Below are 18,831 nucleotides of genomic sequence, written 5' to 3'. Positions count from 1 at the left end.
AAGGTGGGACTGTTTGAGGTGTCCCACCAATTACTGAAGGAATAGATTATCTGAAACACTACCTTTAATCAAGAAGATCTCATCTTGACACAAAGCAACTGCGTTCAATTGGTATTTTCTGAAATGAAACAGAAAAGACAAGAACAGATTTCAAATAAGCAAAGATGTTTTATAAAATAATCAGACCAGCTGTATTCTTAGGATGTTAACTGTGATGTGAGGCGAGTTACAGATCTGGATGTGGTCCTAAGGACGAAGTTCTTGATGGGACTGAGGGTGAGAGCAATAGGACCTTTTGTGCATTCAGCTTGCAGCAACAGAATTTGTCATGGCCTGAGTAGCTCAACCGAGGAACACAAGCAGCTTTCGTCTACATCCAGAAGCGCAGTCATTTTTTAACTGCTGTTATTTTGAAATTTTCTTCAAAACCATCTAAAAAGCATTGACAGCTATTTTTGTAGATTAAGGAAAGGCAGATGCCTGCAAATAATTCCTCTCCATCAGCCCAGAAGTCTGGGTTTCCTGCACCTCTTTCTGCTGTGCTTCCAACTCCTTCTCCGTGTTCAAGTCCCAAGACAGGACTCTCAGCTCAGCTCTGCAAAGGCAGCTTCAGTGCCCCATCACTCACAAACTCTAGAGGCTCAGTGCATACTGTTTCATTTATGCTTCAGATTGGCCTCATGTGGGAAGTGTTATCATCAAAAGAAATGTCTCTACTGTCAAAGACCTTGTGTACTCCATTGTTCATCAGAAGTTTCCAGAGTGTGGATTCCTTGGCACGTATAATAAAATTCTTCTCTTTCTCTGACATGAACTCAGAAAACATTTTGCGGCTGATTACCTCAGGATATGAAATCCATGAAGGAGATCTTGTAGAAGTTGTTCTGTCATCCTTGGCCACAGTAGAGGACCTCCAGATCTGCCCTCATATTCTCTATGTACATTCTTATAAAACACCTGCTTTTTGTGATTACTTGGGTGAAATGCTCTGGGGATTGGTATGCCAAGGATTAAAATGGGAAGGCTGTGGATTAAATTATCATAAATGATGTGCCTTCAAGATTCCAATAACTATAGTAAGTAAGAAAGAGGCATCTGTCAAATGTATCTCTGCTGGAACCTGACTTCTCAGTTCCAAGACCCTGCAGTCTGAATGTGTGCTCCTTCTCAGTGAAGCGTCACATACTCATGAAGAACCAAGTAAGAGAATTACATCCTGGTCATCCAATCTGGATGGAAAAGATAGTGATGTGCAGGGTCAAAGTTCCACACACATTTGCTGTCCATTCTTACAGCAGTCCAACAATATGTCAGGACTGCAAGTGACTACAGAAAGGCCTCTTTTGCCAAGGAATGCAGTGGAAAGATTATAAATTCAACTGCCATAAATGCTGTGCATTGAAAGTACTGAGAGATGGCCTTGGCTAAGTTACTTTCAATGGAGAGCCTTCCAGTCTGCGAACTGATACAGGTACATATTGGTGAAATTATTAAGGCAACTCCACGTAGTTAAAAAGGAGGTTTATTTTGTGGGGTAACTCACAAATGAAGGGATAGATAACAGGGTCTGGGAAAGATGTAGTGCAGTCTGGTGGTGTTCTCTGAAGAACTCTGTTCAGTCTACCTCCAGCGTCCAGGGTCCAGGAACCAAGAGAGCCGGCACATCTGGATCTCGGGTCTTCAGGGTCCTCTCTTGGCCCCGCCTTGTAGGCGTGACAGGTTACTGAAGCCTCAGTGGGGATTGGAACTTCCAGATCAAAGCTGGAATGGCTCCCACTACAGGTACACCCATGGGTATTGACAGTAACAATATGAAAATCCATGGCAGTAGGGGCTTGGATGACTCAGAGGAGCCATCCCCCCCAGAAGACAGAATATTCTTTATGGACCCGATTGATCTTGATGAGGAGTGAGATGAGGAGACTGTGAAGACAATCAGGGCAAGAAAATTCCTCAACAGAAAAATCCAAATACCTCCCAGGCCCCAAGTCATCTGGCCAGAAGATCCCTTCTGCTCCATCTATCATCTCCCCGTCCCTTCACTACCCTCTCATGCGTGTCCATGGCCTTTTGGAAATGACCATGATAAACACTGTAGTTACAGGATTATAGCAGTTTGATAAGTTAAATGTGTATCAGTATAACAGGGCTAATTTATTTTCTTTTTAAGACATTGTCTTCTTACAATATTTTGAAAAATATTAGCTCAGTTATCTTTTAAAAATTTAATGAGGGTATGATTCTTTTTTAAAAAAACTGAAAATATTGATCATAAATTTTAAATATTTTTAGTCCATCCATAAGCAATAATATCCCTTTGATGAGGGTTGTACTGTCTATCAAGTACACAAAGAGGAGGAGCAGCACAATGGTGAAGGAAGGGTGGGTGGTCCAGTGTACCAGCAGGGACAACCTGCTCAGTAATTACATCCATGTGAATGTGTTAGTAACACTTGATAATGATTTTCACTTGATGCACATTTAAAACTAAGAAGGAAATATATAGGTATATAATAAGACATTATATACCCTCAGAAATGTGTAAAAGTTATGCTGGAATGATTGTCAAGATTCAAAAGGATCATCAGAGTAATGACTCAAAACATATTTATAGCTAAAGATGGAAAAAAGTAGAATTGCATTTGAATAGTCATCTTTAGTAAGGTAGGAAGCAGTTGCTTTTATGTGTATAAACAGTGTGAATATACATGTTCTCTTTGGATTGGTGTAGCAAAGGGGAGGGATCATAAAGTTCTAGTAGAACGGAAGAGGAAGACAGCATAGTGGAGTAGTTCAGAATACTGGCTTCAGAGCTAGGTTCTGGTACATGTATCACTAAAACTGTAAACATGGTACAGTGACTTCTTTTTCTTTATGCCTCAGTTTCTCTGTGTATAAAGGTTGCATAGTAGTACTTTCTCAGACATCCACATGAGCTAATATATATGAGAAGAACTTAGGGCAATGTTTGGCGTATAGTAAGCAGTCAGTAAATATCAGCAGCCATTGAAATTTGCTGGATATTTTCTCGTAAGCCTTTTTAAGAATAATACGAAGTTAGATTGCTGCAGTGTTCCGACCTCCTCGGAGAAGTTTCCTTGCATGGAGGACGGCAGTTAACTGAGAAATTCACAACTGGTCAAAGTGCGGAGAGTAAGTTGCTGAGGAGTGGTCCTCCACAAATGAGACAGCCAATATCATACCTCCTCTCCTCCCTAAGGCTCAGGGACCATTGCTAAGAGGGGCAGAAAGAGTGCATGTGCCAGAGTTGGGGAGGACCAGGAGGAACAGAATCTTCTGGACATGATGAAACAGCTGTGCTCATGAACTCTCTGCAGCTGTGGCTACCTGCACAAGATCGAACCAATCACCATTCCAGTGGGGAGGGGTTCACAAACCCCTGTTCTAGCTGAGGGCTTCTGTAGGGTGTTGTTTTTACCTTCCTTACAGTGGCTACGCTTTAAACTGCTAGAGGCCTGGCTGCCAAGGCCTTAGCCTGGGGGGAGTTCTGTTCCCCCAGACAATGGCTCTGTTGCTGCCACTAAAGTCAGTTCTAACTAAATTTCTATCGTTTTAATAAAACTTGAGATGCAAAGGCTAGGGTGAAAACTTGTGAGCTTAGAGAGTTTGAGTAGCAACTGTTTAACTTTCTCTCTTTGCTGGCAACTGGAAGCCACTCCCTTCCACACCACCCCAACTAAAAAAACCCATGCCAATCTCCTCCCTGGCCCTTCCTGTTAACCAGTTGGTAACACTGCCTCTGTGAGTCCAGGTTAACTTTATTTAATTAATGCAAATGCAACACATCTTTACACAGTTAGTAAATGCAGTGGGCACAAATGCAACACATCTTTGCCTGGTTAAACAAATATTACACAGCAGGAAGGGCAACTTGATCTTCTTTAAGGTTATGGTCAACCCTGCACCGATGGCCCCATCCCTAGGAAGTTATGGGCAGCAGCAACTGGACTCTGGGTTATTTTTTAAAGAGAGATTCAAAATTAGGGGGCAAGATCCTGGCAGTTAGGGGGAGAAATAGAGGTAAAAATGATCAAAATGCATTGTATGAATCTATAAAATGTTCAAAGAATAAAAATATTTAAAAACAACAAAGTGTTTTTATGCTATTAAATTAAAGCCATCAGGGTTTGAGTTGTTTGCCATGACAGCAACAGGGAACAAGCATGATCAAACACATTTTATTGGTCTTCCTTCTGTGAGTTATTTCTTCACTTGCTACTGATGTTTCCTGGGATCCCTTTTTCAACAAACCCTTTACATCATCTGTACTTGGATCCTATTTAGAACCTATAACCTTGGAGTTTATTATTCCATTCTCTAGGACTAGTCCTCATGAATCTGTTGCAGTATTTGAGTTGAGGACACCCTCACTTTGGGAGTTTGTGGCCAATGACCAGGCTTTATTGAGTCGCATGGGACTGCTCATTATATCCAACTCATGATTATTCCATAGGCAAGCCTTGCGCTAATATCCCATGGTAATGTCTGCGGCCTTTTAGAGTTACACCCCAGCTTGAAGCATTTCCTACAACTCACCCTTTCTTTCACTTTCTTCACACACTCCCAATGTCAGCTGTACTTAGCTATAAATAGTATCTCTTTGTCTCCTCCTAATTCCCTTTATCTTTCATGGGTACTACCCCAATAAATTACTCACATTTTCAATTTGGTCCTCAAATAGGCTTTCCTGAGAAATAAAAACAAACCCAATAACACATATTAAATCTCAGTGAAGAGTGTGGGGTTTGCATAGACTAACTTATCACATTAAAAGAAAATCAGGTATGAAAGAGAAGGAGTCAAGCGGCTACATATTGGTTAAGGCACAATATCACCCAATAAAAACTAATACAAAACAAAACTAATGCTAAGCCAACTAACCAACCAACCAACAAACATAGCTTCCCAATTCAAATAGAAATCAGACTGGAATCCAAAGTGGAGCAATTCTGGTGAGCCGTCTCATAATGCCACAGGGTAACGGGACGGTGCTGTGGTTAGGGGTGTCTGGGTGAGGACGAGAGAATGAAATCAAATCCCTCTGCCATTCTTGTCTGTCTCTTTGGAGGCCTGAGTTTCTACATTGGTTATGTGAGGTGGAGACACTAGTTTCTAATGGAGCAACTGTGTTTGGAAATGTTCCATGAACAGTATGAACAACGCAGTGTATGGAGAGGACAATCCGGCTTAGTTGATTCTGTTGGCTGTTTCCTCGTCCAGTACTTACTTTTCTGTGTGACCATGGGCCAATTTCTTAACTTCTCCAACTCCCAGTTTCCTTGTCTCTAAAACAAAAATAGTGGTCCGTACCTCATCAACATCCAGGAAATAGTGAAGGATTGTATTCCACACTGTTCACACAGAGCTAACACATGACTGGCCATGAACATTTTCTTAAGAGAGCTAGCCTCAAAGCCTTATTTCCATTAGGGAGAGGAAACAATGAAGTACCACAATCAAAGGCCAAGTCACAGCCCAAAGTGGATACTGCAAAAGCCAAATCACAAGCCAATCAGAATTAATCTAGGTCTAAGAGTTTGGATTTCAAAGGCACTCTGCTGTTTGAGAGCTGTTATATTGTGTACTTCAATACTGGTGATAAAATTTATGTTAAAGCAAAGCAAGAAACTGCTCTAATTAAAAGCAGAAACTTCAATCTAAGTTGTAACTGAAAAATGATTTAAAGAAATTACTTACAGGTGTGTCTACTTATACATGTATTGAAAATGAGATGCAGAATTTTACCAATCTGGGAATTAAAATAATACTGTTAATGGTCTGTGTTGTATGATGTTATAGAAGAAAATGTAAATACAGACCACAGTTATTGTCCCACGCAAGGTTCTTGTGTCCAGTGGATTTATATTCAAACCATTCTCTGAAAATCAACAAAAATGAAATATTTGTTGAAGGTATTACTACTTATGAAACTCACTTTCACAATACAGATCAAGTTTGGAAATGTCAAACTCTGCATTCAAGTTATTTAATTTCTAAAATCAGTTGCCACTGAAAAGTTTTAAGTCAAAGAAAATGGCATGTAAGCACCTGCTGTGTTATCTCCCCTCAAGTTCAGAATCTGTACCACTGACCTCTACATCCACAGCTAGGAGTCCCTTACACTGATGTGTATAGGGTAGAACACAGGACTGCTGGAGCTTCATAGCATATAAGTGAGGTTTAAAGTGCCTTCTTAGAGAGATTTGATCATTTTTAGTGTCATTGAGACAAACTCACAGGAATTCATACCAAACATGCAAATAAGCATTTTTAGCCCCAAGTTACCTCCTAGATATTAGTTCCTTATGGAGTAATATCATTTAAAGATGTCCCATAAGCTATAACTCTTCAGAGAAATGAGGCAACCAGTAAGAGCTACTTATACAAACTAGAGTAGGCTAAAGTGCTATTGCAAATTCACTTAAGATGTAATGGCTCAAATTCAGCTAAAGTTAATTCTCTGCCCCTTTATAACAGAATAAGTAATGCCACAAGTTAGCAAGGAAAGTCTGCTTTTTCAAATAATTTGGTGCTGGAAGTAAATGTAAGAATGCCATCTTCAGCTTAGTATGCTCTGGATTTCACCATCCTTGCCAGTTGGAATGGAATGCGAATAATATGAAGGCATCTCCCTGAGAGGTTTCTCATGGGCCAGGCACAGTTGTTGTCTACTCACATTAGATTTAAGTTAGTTAGTTGGCCTTATTGAATTGTAGCAGAGATTGGGTAAGATAAGGATACTGGGGGATGGAGTATAGTTCACAAACAACCCATGCTATTGCCAAAACTGTAGGTTGCTCTTTACAAACTGGTAACAAGGCCCCATTGCTGAAGACAACACCCATATTAAACATGGAAATGTTGAGCTGGTGCCTACTTAGAGCCTTTACCTCTATGTTCCAGTGTCTTTGGTACAGAAAGGTACTTTGCACTCTATTAAAAGACTAACATAAGAACCAAGCTAGCCACAAATCCTTTATCTACAGTGGTGTATGGCCTGCAAGATACGTTAGGGTAATGGTGGTGCAAAGCTTGCAGGAGTAACCAACCAATGACTGATTTGACTTAAGTCCCACTCCATGAGTTATAACTCATATCTGATACTGCTTGGGTGGCCAAGAACCTGAGACTAGATAGATCAAGGACCTAGGGGAAAACCAAATAATACTGGTCTAAAGAAAAGACAAAAATGATAACATGACTCCTAATGACATTCTGTTATACTCACAGTGCCTCGTTCAGCCATTATTAGAGAAACTTACTCCTGCAGCAAATTGGAAGAAATATGGAGACTAACAGCCAGATATTACACAGACAGTGAGATACCTTGGAACAGCCCTAAATGGATATCTCCATCAAATCCCTCCCCTTTGGGCTTAGGCAACCCTATGGAAGAGGAGGCAGAAAATGTGTAAAAACCAGAGGGGTTGGAGGACACAAAGAAAACAAATCAACATGAACCAAATTCATCTGAACTCACACAGACTGAGGCAGCATGCATAGGGCCTGCACAGGTCTGCATGAGGTCCTCTGCATTTATATTATGACTTCAAGTTTAGTGTTTTTATGGGACTCCTGAGTGTGCCAATGAGTGGGTCTCTGATTTGATCTTTTCCTTGGTCTCTTTTCCTTCTGTTGGTTTGTTTGTCTTGTCCAATTCCAAAGTGATAGATTTTGTTTGATCCCATTATATTTTATTTTGTTATATTTTTAAAAATGAATGAATGAATGAAAACCTAGCTACTAGGGTAAAGGTTAACAACTGTTGGGAGAGAGAAAATCAGTTTTCTATAATAGAATGTCACTGGGTACATCAACCACTCCAGAACAAGCCTCATGTTCAGGAGTGGTTGACCAACATGCAATGGATGCCACAGTTTTTTTTTGTGTGTCTTTATTTGGTTATGTTTTTTTTGTTTTGTTTTTATTTTTGTTTGTTTGTTTTGTTTTTCCCCCATGGTTTTATTTTGTTTTCTTGGTTTTGGGGTGTTTTGCATTAGGTTTTTGTTGGTTTTTGAGAATGAAATTAAAGTTGAATAGGTAGGGAAGGGGAGAAGATTTGGAAGGACTTGAGGGAGGAGAAGAATATGATCAAAATATATTTAAATTTAAAAAGTTCTCAAAGAATGAATTAAAAATTCCTCACAAAAAGGAACTTAGGGCAGAAAAGGTTTATTTGGCTTGCAATTCCAGGTCACAGACCGTCACTCTGGGAACAACCTTGAATAAGACAAGCAAACCTTTATCTTCTAAGTTGTTGCTTCTTATTTTTGTTTTTGTTTGTTTTATCTTCTTTTTGGTCAGGATATTTTATCAGAGAAACAGAAATAAACTGAAAGGCAGAAACTGCTAAGGAAGTGGAGCTGCTACTGTGATAAGCCAGCTATGTGTCTTTTTGAGGCTTTGGAGTTGTCTTCTGGAAGAGCATGCACGTATTTGATACGCACTGGATAGAAAAAGCCATTGAATGTAGCTGGAGTTTTCTTTCCAGGTCCCGCCAAGTCCCGCCAGTCCCGTAGCCCACTTATAAAATAAACATACAGACGCTTATATTATTTAAACTGCTTGGCCATTAGCTCAGGCCTATCATTGTATAGCTCTTACTCTTATATTTAGCCCATTTCTATTAATCTATATTTTGCCACGTGGCTCATGGCTTACCGGTACCTTACATCTTCCTTGTCCTGGCAGTGGCTCCAGCAGTCTCCTCCTCTGCCTTCCTGTTCCCTCAATTCTCCTGTCTGTTAGTCCCGCCTATACTTCCTGTCTGGCTACTGGCCAATCAGTTTATTTATACAGAGCAATATCCACAGCAATTGAATTATGGTATTAGATCTTTACCTTATAGTGGGAGCTTGGAAGACTCTAATGCTGGGAGAACTGTGGGCAGTGGAGGCCTGGACCATTAGGTTTCAGAGGAGAAGAAAGACTATAAGAGGAACTGGGATAGGGATCGTTCTCATGACATTTTGGCCGAGAATATGGCTTTGTTCTGCCCTTGTCCTAAGAACTTGGGTCAAATGTACTTACAAGAAAATAGACTTCATTTAGTAGAGGACCTTTCAGCATGGCAGAGTCAGGCTGGTGCTGAAACAGCAAGTCTAACTGATAGAGAAATCAGGACAACGATAAAGAAGGCTGCCTTGTACTAGGGCAACAAGAAAGTGTATTTTTGGGGTCAACAATCACTGATGTAACTGTGCTACATTTCAAGCAAGCAGCAGAACTAGGCAATGTCATAAACGCTATCTACATTGTACTGGCTTGAAGGGCAATGATGCAAGACTGAGGGGCCATAGAGATTAGCTTAGGCCAGGTACTGTGTGGTGGTGTCATTCAGAGCTCCTGCAAAGTGGCCCCGAAGTGTGATTTTTATGGAGCTGTGAAGGCAAAGCCTCAGTTGCAATGAGGACCCAAAACCTTTGGAGATTCCAAGACTGTGCGGCAGTCTCCAGGGAAAGCTGCAGTTTTTGAGCGGAGCAGACGTAAGCCTATGAGTGAAGCTGTGTGCTGTAGGTGGCAGAATTGGAGTGCTAGACTATGCAAATTCTTTGGAGTCCAGCAAATTGCTTCAGCAGCCCCAGCTATAGGGTGTGGAACTACAGGAGTTGGGCTTTTCCATTCTGGATTTGGGTTTTCTGGTTTGTTAATTCCTTACTATGCTCTGATTCTTCCATTTTCAAATGAGAGTGTTTGCCTTGTGCCATTATAGCTTGCAAATATTTCTTCTTTGTTACAGGAGCTCACAGTAAAGAGATTTAAGATCTTTAAACTGTTAGAAGTTTTAAAGACTATGAGTACATTTAAAATTGAATTGTATTTTATATTATGAGATTAAACATGGGTCTTCAGGGAAAAGGATAGGTTAGGGCTTAAAGTAATGTGTATGTCAAGTTAACAAGGCATGAAGTTGTGATGGCTAATTTTAATTGACAGCTTGATACAGCCCAGAATCACTTGGAAGAGAAGTCTAAGTGAAGAACAGTTTAGATGAGGTTGGCCTGAGGGCAAGTCTATGGAGGATTGTCTTAACTGTTAATTGATGTGGAAAGACTCAGCCCACTGTGGGCCACAGAGGATGGGCCTGGATTGTATATGTATATAGGGAGGGCATGAGCATGGTAGGCATGCATGAATTTATTTTTCTCTGCTCTCAGCTATGGGTGTGATATGACTGGTTGCTTCAAGCTCCACCTGACTTCCCACAATAGTAAATTATAATCTGGAACTGTAAACTAAATAAATTCTCTCTTTCCTAAGTTGTTTTTTATCTGGTATTAATCACAGTCACGGAAATTAATCTAAAGCAGCTGTTTCTGTTTATGTGGATATATGTTTGTGTGCAGGTGTGTGTGTATGTGTGTGTGTGTGTGTGTGTGTGTGTGTGTGTGTGTGTGTGTCTGTCTGTCTGTCTGTCTGTTGAGGGGTGTGTGTAGATCACTGGACAACTATAGTTGCCTTTCACCTTTAAAATTTTTTCTATTCATAAGTTTTATTTTTTGAAAATGTCATACATGTATATAATGAAATATTTTCATATCTACTGCATTTCCCTTCTTCAACTCTACCCATATGCCCCCAACATGCCCTCTTCTAATTTCATGTCTCTATTTTTTGATGAACCACTAAGTTCATAGGTACATGGGTATGAGGACATCCTGTGGAGTGTGGGAAATCTATCAATGGCCACATTCTAATAAACGAATGAATGGTTCTCCCTTCCACAGCAACTCTTAACTGCCATGGAGTGTGGCCTGGTGATCATCTACTCTGTTTAAGCTGGGGTTTTGGCTAGCTTGGTCTTGTGCAGGTAAGGACAGATGTTGTGGGTTCAGGGGTGTGACAGCTATGCCATGTTTTGAAGACAGCATTGTGTAGCACTCCACTCTATGATTTTACTCTCATGCTTTCTCTGCATCTTCTTCTTTAGTGTGCCCCAAGCCTTGGCACCATCATTTTGCCTTTAGACAATGTCTCTCACTATGGATCACCTGGTTAGCTAGGCTGGCTAGCTACTGAGCCCCAGGAATCTGCCTTACTCTGCCTCTCCAGTGCTGGAATGACAAGTGCAGGCCACTGTACCTGGCTTTTTTAAAATGTGTGTTTGGGGGCTCAAACTCAGGTCCTTATGCTTACATAAGCCTAGGACTTTACATACTTAGCTGTCTCCCCCAGGTAATGTTTTTAATCTTTTTTTTTATTTCATAACTGCTAGATTTACTAATTGTTCTTCAAGAGCTTGTATATAGTAGTAGCCTGGTGAGATGTCTACCATGTTGGAAAATGAAAGTGTCACAGAAGAAAATCAAACAAAATGGAAGAAGCAGATTGAAAACCAGACTAATTTGGGCCCATGATTCCTTATTCCACTCCATTGCTATTTCTTTGGCACTTGGGAGTTAGATAGAATTTCTGCCGAGTCACCCCCTTCTCTGCATGTCTTCAGCTGGTCAGGGTGTCATAAACTACTGTGTCTTCTCATCTTCTATGCTCACTCTGTTAAGATCCTGCCCTCACTCCTGCACATGCACAGCTCGGGGTCTTGCATCTTATGTCATCAGCGGGCTCTGGTGACTATGTACCCACCTCGTGGTCACACAATCTGCGCCTTAAAAAGCTGGACATGAACCCCCACCCTCTCTCTCTGCTTTCTGCTCTCTCTCTATTCCCTCTCTGCTCCCTACTCTCTGCTCTGCTGCCTTCTCCCCTTCCCTACCAGGCCTGGCTCTCTTCTCTTTCCCTTTGCCCCTTTTCCCCTCCTAATAAAACTCTAAAAGCTAACAGTGGGTTCTGTCGTGACTGTGACCTTTCCACATGGTAACCAGCACCACCACCAGCGCTGCCACCAGCACCGTTTACCTATCACACTCACCTATGGTTCTTAATTCTGAGAGGAGAACCTTAAAGGGAAGCTTTCTGGAATCATAATTGAGATTAGAAATCTTTAGGGGTTTTCTTGGAAGTAACTTCCAAGCAAATTACTAGAACTATAATTTATATCATACTCTTTGGGGTCCTGTCATTCATGCTACTTTTTTTTTAATTTTTACTTTAGCTAAACTATTAAATTCTTACAACTTACATAATACCTTACCTTTCAAAAATAACCTGGTCACAAGGTTATGAGAGTATCTATTTTGCAAGTATATTTAAAGATAGAGCTGGAAATAAAGATCATTTTATAATTACCTATAAGGGCATCTCATTAATTCCTTTAAGGAACTAAGGACAAAATAGTTTCCTTTTTCCAAAAGTGAAATATAAACACACAGTGATTATAATTATGCTGTTACTGGTGGTTAAAAGGAGAGCTCACCAGAGCCAAAATTAAGCTTTTTGGAAAGGATCACTTCCTATTTCAAATAAAAGGAAGTTTGAACACATTGTCTTTGTTCTTTTTTGTAAGAGTTTTCTACTCTGAATTTTTTTAAGGCACAGAATGTGTTTTCTGCTTTGAACAAGTGGGGGATGACTCTCTAGACTTCTGTGCCTGCATCAGCTGCTCTTTGAAAGTTTCCTCTTGCATTTCACAGCTCTGCACAATTTCCCATCACAGCTCATTTCCATTTTCCTCATCCCAGGCACTTATGCAATGTACACTGGTAGATGGTTAGCCTTTTCTTCCTTTCAAATGTTTCCTTCCATTTTCTCATGACAAAAAGATGCTTTCAAACCAGTATCCAAAATACACCACACAATTGAAATAGGATCAAAATAGTCTGTGCTCTCAGCATTTTGTGACAACTTGTAGTTTCCATTCTTGAGCACATGTAGGTCTGCATCATTTGCTCATGAAAACACAGACATCTTTCTACATAGTCTTTGCTGATTGCTTCCTGAAGCAAGCCACTTCCCCTCTCTAAATTCTTATTTCCTCATTTCATAGATCAAGATCTCAGGTATAATCAGAATTTCCTTCACTCATTCCAATTCTAGATTAACATCAGTACTTATCTCACTTTCATATTCTGTTTCCGACTATTGAGGTCACCAACTATCTTTACACAGCCAAAGTCAACATTTGACATTTCCATCTTCCTTTTTTATTTTGGTGTTTCTGATATATTTGATACATGTGCTCTGTTTTGATATTATGTCTTTTCTAGGCTTCTGGAATATTTATCTCAATTTCCTTCTGTCTTATCTGATTAATTTTCCACCGTGATTGTGACATTAAAATGAGATTCTCAGTTTATACTCCTTGGCTCTCTTCTCTCTTGTTACCATTCTGCTATTTGTTATTTCCATCTAGTCCCGCAGTTTATTTGCTCTATAGGTAGAGCTCTCTCTCCCAGCATTTAGGCATGGATATTTACATCCTTTGGATTTTTAGCAAGATACCACCAGTCATCAAAACACTGGTGCCCTGGCCCTGGTATAGCAAGGATTCAGAACACCACTGTTCACACTGTTCTTGGGAAAAACAATCATAACATGAGAGTCAAAATTGACTCTGTCTCACACCACACTTTTTCTGTGTGAGTAAGTCTTGTTGGCAAAGCATACCGAATAGATTCTCATTCCAACCACTACTATTTCCACTGCTTTAGCTCCAGACTATGCCTCTACCATTTATCACCTAGATACAGAAACAGCCCCCTTATTTGTTACCTCTGTCTCCACTATTGGCCATTAGAGTCCCACCTCACAAAGCTGTTGGAATGCCTTCTCCAAACCCGTAATGATAACTAACACGTGTTGTTATTATCTACCAGACCCTTTCCTGAGCTTGCTTTCACTTGTCCATTTACACCCATTGAAATGGCTATTATATCTGCTTCTATTCCATAGATTAGAAAACTAAGGGATAGAGAAATGAGGAGCTTGGTAAGGATACATTGCTAGTAATTACAGGAGTAGGATTTGAATGCAAGCAGCCTGGATCAATTTATTGAGCTTTAAAATGCTGTGTTTCATTATTGCTATGTCACTCATCTGACTGCTTCTTATTGCAATTGGGCTAAATCTAGCTCCTTGCTAGAGTGTGGTCAGGGCCCAGGCTGTCTATTAAATGTACTATTATATTCTATTTCCTTGTTCCTCTCTTCATATAGACAGTATCCATGCTGGCCTCCAATGTACTCTCTGCTCACTACTGTTTTAGGTATTATATTTGCTGCTTTCTTGGAATACATCTTGCTCGCCAGCTTTCTGCATGGCTACCTTCATCTGGTTATTTGAATCTTACTGCAGTTTTTCTCATCTTCAGGAGTTCTCTTAACTTCCCTGCCCCCAGGTACTATATCTAGGCTCCTTGGCTTGGGTACATCTCATTTACTTATTTGTATCATTCTCCATTGGAAGTCAGTTTCTTAAGGGTGTTTAGACTTAGGTTTCTCTAATACCAATGCTTTGCATTGCAGGCACCTGAGAAACCTCAGGTCTGAAATAGGGATAACATCAATCACACAGGGTGACTATGAAGGATAAGTAATACTGCATTCTGGAAGTGCATTGTTTGCAATTGTAAGTATGAAATTCTTAATAGAAATGGAATATAGTTGCCTAAGCTGCAAAATGCAATGGAGCAGATACCATGACTCATGTTATAGCCTCTTCTGTCCCTAGGGCAAAACAGTTTAGTATAGAAAGGTGGGTAAATACCTGACGCATGTGATTCATGTCATTTATCAAAGATGTATATCAAGTCAGGAAGGTGGCATTAAATTCCTAGAAAGACACAGATTCTATCTCCAGAGCATGAGCATAATCACACCACTGTTTCCTGGGGCAAGTATGTGTGTCAGGAAGTGTGCTTTCTAACTGGAGTATATCGTTTGTGTGGACAGGGCTATTACATCTAATTAGTTTTCAGAGTCCCTGCTGCATTGTCAGCGGGAATATTTTCACAGTTTTACTTTATGAGCTCCTGGGGCCATAAACATCTTCCCAGGCTTCAGAGCTCCAGTGTGGGGCAATGAGCAGCTGGTCTGGAGAGGACTCTGAATAGTGACTGCACTGACAAATCAATTGCATAAAAATACTATTTCTGATGAGTTTTCTTTTTTTTTTTTTTGAGCACTCACAAATTCACTGTAAACTCAAAAGCACTATGTCACCTAGAGCCAGGAGGTCCCCGCTTTAGACAAAATGCAATACTACTGTGCGTTTCTGTAGTATTCAATCTTCAAATAAACTTTTGTCATTTCCTCTGGAGTATTCCTCTGGCTTTTATTTTAGATACTTAGATTTAAGTTCATTCACCCAAGAGATAGGAATAAGGAGTTGCTAAAAGATTCAGGGATGAAAAGTGTCTGGTCTCCCAAAGGGCTTGATTAATGATGGATAATGTATTTCCAATGGCAAAGAACATTTTCAAACAAGAGCTCTCTCCCCCTTCCAACATCACCACTGTAGACACATGCTCTGTATTAGTTACTTTTCTACTGCTGCGATGAAACACCATGACCAAGGCAACTTACAGAAGGGTTTATTTGAGGTTTACCGTTCCAGAGGGATAAGCATCCATCACCATCATGGTGGCAGACAGGTATAATGCTGGAGAAGCAACTGGGAGTGCATATCCTGGTCCACAGACAGGAAGCAGAAAGCACTCTGGAGATGGCATGAGTCCTTTGAACTTCAAACCCTACTCCCAGTGACAAATTTCCTCCAATAAGATCAGGCCTCCTAATCTTCCCCAAAACAGTTCCACCAACTGGGGACCAAATATTCAAACATATGAGTCCATGTGGGTCATTATCATTCAAACCATCCCATGTTAGTCTAAATCAGTATCTCTGTGAACAGGAGCCTGGAGATAGTGACAATGGTCAATGACATATCCTTTGCTGAACTCTGGCCATTATAACTTTCTGCAGCCCTGGATTTCTAGATGTTCTTAGATGAGTGCTTTATTTTTATGTGGTTTTATATAACTCACTGTGTGTCCAGTAGAACTGAATCATGAAGAAACCAGAGCCTAGGCACCAATGCTCTTAGCTCCGTTGCTCAACTTCATGAATTCTTGTTTTTCCTCTGCAGAAAATGAAAACATGATGAATTAAACATTAAAGTAACCAATTAATGTGTTAGGTCATCTTTGCACACCCCTGAGAGCTTTCCCTCTTGTGATCACATGTTTAAACCTGGGCCCCAGATCCTGAGGACATGGCTGTCTATGAAGACAGGAAATTGAAGTACTATATGGGAAACGTGACAGAAAGCAGGCTACGGCTTCTTTCAGAAAACACACCCAACCCAAAGCAGATGATCATGGGATTTAAGTTCATAATCCACATGCATACAGGTCTGAGCTTCCATATGGGCTCTACCTTCTTGTCGTAAAATGAGGCTGATCACAGTAGACCTGTGTTCCTCAGACAAGTAAGTCAGACAGACAGGAGAAGGTAGTATTCTTGAGGAAAACTATGTGTACATGCAAATGCTCTGTGGAAGCTAGACAGGAGGGAGGAAGCTTCTTGCTCAGTCCCAGCTTTATTTCTCTACATCCTATAACCAAAATATATTGTGTCTTCAGCAACAGGGCCTTACTGTCTAACTCTCATGGGCAACCAAGAGCAATGACAATAGCCTGTATTGTTTTAGGGCCTTATGGGGTTTTTGGGCCAACAACTCATATGAAGGTGTCCAATGCTCATCACTGGGACTTTTATTAATAACCAACTTATAGCTTCTAGGAGCTGCATTAGCTACTCATTCAAGATACTTCTGTTCAAACTCTTTTTTTATTTTCTTTTTAATTAGATTTTTAAAGTAGCTTACAAAGTAGTGATTTTCCATGAGGCTTTATTATAATCCTTAGTTTTGGTTATACCTCTCCCCACCCCCTTTTTTAGTTTTGTTTTTAGAATAGGGTCTAATGTAGCCTGGTTGGCCTCAACTTATTATGTAGCTGAAGACAAATTTGAATTCCTGAATTTTTGGCCTCCATCTTTTAGGTGCTGGAACTGCAGGTGTGGGTCATCATGTCCAGTTTCCACAATTCTAATAATGGAGTCTATCCTTTGCTACTGTGTCAAAGCCAGACTTTTGGGAACTTTATTCAAGCTTCCCAGATGCTCTTTCACTCTGACTGCTTGGATTCCTTCCGTATCTTTTTCTGAGAGGTGGTGTTTACCTTCACACGCTGTGGTGAAGCTTTCTGATGATGATGACTGCTTCCATGACCTGAAGATTCCCCTTTTTGAACCAAAATGGTCTAGATCTAAGCCTGAACTTTCTACCATCTACCTCATAATTTATATTTACAGATTTAGAGAGGTGATGGGTAAAACTACTAGGCAGACAACTTATTCAAATACAAAATGTACAAATACCGTCAGATTCTTGAGGCATTTACTATGTGCTGAGCCTTATTCTGGGTGCACAGAGAAAAACTTGAACCCTCCATGGTCACTGCCCTCACAAGTATGCACTTTGGTGAGGAGAAGAGTAAAACACGTGAACTGACAAATAAAAGCAAATGTCTGCGTGATGTGGAAGGGGTCTTAAGAGAGACTGAGAACATTAGCGGGTATAGCCCAGACAAAACACCAGTGAGTTCATGTTTTGTGTGACCATACAGAAGTCTCTAGATTGCAGAGAAGTTCTTACTGCTCCTAGGTTTTGGGAATGTGTCTCACCAGAGCATAAAACATTCCTAGAGAGGCTCCTACACATTAGAAGTTATCTGATGACCTGTCACTTAGGCTCCAGAATTACAAAAGCAACTTCATTTTCTGAAGATTTTAACAACCTGAACTTGGAGCTTGCCATGTGCTTTTAATTAGGGATTAGAATATTACCAGAAGCAGATTTTCATAGATTATCCCAGACTTAGAAAAATAAAAGAAGAGGAAGAAACAAGACTTCTTAAATTTCTCATCATATACCCTGAAAATTTGAGATAGAATTCAGGTACAAGTGAAATATGGAAATATAAACCTTGGACTAGCCTTGTTCAGGATTGTTTCCCCACAACTGAAAGAATTTCCCGGCAGAGTGGTTGCAGTGGAGGCACACACAGAACTAGGTCCATCTGTCTTTAGCCACAAATAGAAAGCTTGTCACAATGGAGACAATATTAGTTAATCTTTACCCAGGAAACCATGCAGTGGTGAGTGCTGTTAGCATGTTTTCAGAGTAGGGTGTTGCTTAACTGTGGCAGGAGAAGCACCTTAACAAAGAAAATATACTCCCCTGAAATACGGTTCATGAGGACTACATTAAATCCTTCCTGGCCCTATTGGTCAATTTTATATAACCTTGACTCCAGGCAGGATTGTGAAGAGGTGGAATGAATTATTGTACTGGTCTTTTTAGACACCTCCTCCTTCTTCCAATGATAGAGCAGCGGAGTGACAGTTCTGGATTTGGCAGCATGGTCAATGGGAACAAGGAGGAGGAGGGAGACCAAGATAGAATCGGCACCTACTCCTCAGCTACTTGTTCGACTGCTACAGCTAGAGGTGGTGCATGGCTGCATGTGTAATGCGACAGCAGCAGCCAGCGCTGTGTTCACTCTTTTCGGTTGAGACCTCCCATGCCCTGTCTCAGATTTGCAGACTTCTCCTGCTTCTGGGGACCAGTTGTGGACCAGTTCTAAGATGACTTGGAGATGGAGTGCTTTATCAATTTCTTTCTGGTTGATTGTTGGGTAGAAAGGTTAGGATAGACAACATCTGATTGCTACTTCAGCTCTAATTCAGGGAAGGAGGCAAACAGTTGCTTCACATGTGAGTAGGAGAGGTGTTGCAGGTATTGGCTGGTGCTAGCTTGTTGCTTTGCATTTAAGAATGTCTCATTAAAAAGGCAATTGGAAAATGATATAAATCAGGAATTTTCTTCTTTCCAGAGACTAGACTTAGC

At 40.5% G+C, this 18,831-nt stretch overlaps 1 pseudogene; it reads left to right on the top strand.

Annotated features, from left to right (window-relative positions):
- The first annotated feature begins 476 nt into the window (after positions 1 to 476).
- Positions 477 to 18,454, top strand: LOC128097075 (serine/threonine-protein kinase D3-like; annotated as a pseudogene).
- Positions 18,455 to 18,831: the final 377 nt, after the last annotated feature.

Source organism: Peromyscus californicus, unplaced genomic scaffold (genome assembly GCF_007827085.1).
Source record: "Peromyscus californicus insignis strain IS unplaced genomic scaffold, ASM782708v3 Scaffold_5__1_contigs__length_169319896, whole genome shotgun sequence".
Taxonomy (NCBI): Eukaryota; Metazoa; Chordata; class Mammalia; order Rodentia; family Cricetidae; genus Peromyscus; species Peromyscus californicus.
Note: the sequence above shows the minus strand (reverse complement) of the source record. Positions and strands in the feature narration are given on the sequence as shown.